Source organism: Hypomesus nipponensis, chromosome 22, assembly GCF_054491055.1.
Source record: "Hypomesus nipponensis isolate SF chromosome 22, ASM5449105v1, whole genome shotgun sequence".
NCBI lineage: Eukaryota > Metazoa > Chordata > Actinopteri > Osmeriformes > Osmeridae > Hypomesus > Hypomesus nipponensis.
The window spans coordinates 4,580,712-4,582,603 of record NC_140382.1 but is presented as its reverse complement, the minus strand read 5'-3'; positions in this window follow the sequence as shown (position 1 = coordinate 4,582,603).

Below are 1,892 nucleotides of genomic sequence, written 5' to 3'. Positions count from 1 at the left end.
ATCGCAGATCTGGACGGTCCTATTGCCCGTCCGATTTTGAGACTGAGAACTGCATTCCAGACAGGTCACTCCACATTACCAGTGTACGCTAAAACGATGCCGCCGACCATATCGATTTTGGATCATAGAAGGCGAGGAACATTTAAATTAATGAAGTGTGACCACTCTTATACAGTGGCACTGTATAAATATGGGTGGCATGCATCTGGTGTTACAATTTCATAAGTTAGAACATTTGCTGGATTTTTATGTGATCACTGTTACAAAATCGATTAAGATAATCCCCAGGGTAATTAAATTTCTTATTTTATGCATGGTAACAGGTATAAATGGTATCAATACAATTTTAGGGACAAGCTGTGTTGAGAAGCTAGCCACAGTTAAGCAACACTGCTCTCTGCTGGCGAGTACTAGGTAAAATGTTTTCCGCAAATTAAAGGGTAATTCACGTTGATTTAATTTTGCAACTAAAACAACAATCTCAAAGAGCTAACACAAAGAATATTTTTTTTTAGATAAAACATTTATAAAAATCTCATCACATTAAAACCTTGTCTCAAGGAAACGCTCCGACTGCAAAACACACTCTGAGATCAGCAGTGCAAACAATGTCCACTAAGGGGTGTTCGATTATCACAAATACATTGTAATTGGTAAACCACAAATATTTTTATATTGCAATCAGGTAACTTGTGTACAATTTGTCAGAAAAATTTTCTGGAATTATTTATATATATTTTTACTTTATGCTTCAAGAAAATATTTTAACAAAATTGATTCTGGATTTTTAGCACCTTATAAGGTGATCATCTGGCACTTTGATGGCAAACACATTTACCATCATGGGGAAAAACAACACCCCACACATTCCTTACAGACTATTTTACTCAACACAAAATACAATACAGTACCTCATGCATCGTATTAATGTTACTATAACATAAAAAAAATAATAACTGAGTGTCTTTTCTCATTGGAAAATCAGTGCCATGCAACAACATTTGACTGACTCCAAACATATTCTATATCAAACAGCTGCTAATCTGCGATGGGTTAGACAGCTAGAACACACACACACACACACACACACACACACACACACACACACAGAGTACGAGACACAGTCGTGTCTTATCGTTGAGCTGCGGTGGCAAACCTCTTTCCATTCCTGTTACCAGCAGTCTGATACAGACTGTTACCAGTCTGACACTATGGACACTATGGAATGTTGATTGAAAAAAAGTCCCCCCCCCCCAAAAAAAAAAAAAAATACCACATCTCAAATAATCTTACATTTTTGTATCTCAGGCCTGTGAAAATTATTTCAATCAGCATGCAGTCTAATATACATTCAACCACAATTTTTAAACGAAACATATCTGGCTTTGATTAACTATAAACTATGCATCATAAATGTTTTTCATGATCATAATCTAATATGATCTGCATATGCATGCAATCAGCTGTCTAAAGTGCAAATCTATAATTGGCCATTAGTAAACATTGAAGCTCACACCAAATAAAACATGGGGTGAAACATGTATAATTATCAGTTGTAGATGTCTTCTGTCACTTTTTGAGTGAGGTAGTAATATATAACTCTAGCATTTCTGCAGACATAGACATATAGGTTTACCAGCTTCCACCATAAACTGGGTGCCTCTGACTGGATTAAAGATACTTTACATTCTTCTGTTTGTGACAGTGATTTTTTTCACAGCCCCGTAGCTGGTAACGAAATTTAGCTTATGTAGTCTCAAGTGAAGAGTCTAGATTCTAGAACAATCCTTCTCAGTTGATTACAAACACCGGAATGAGTTCAGTAAGGGAATGTAAGTTCCGGGGTTTCCAACCAATGAGCGCTTTCCACATGCGGACCGAGAGGACAGTAT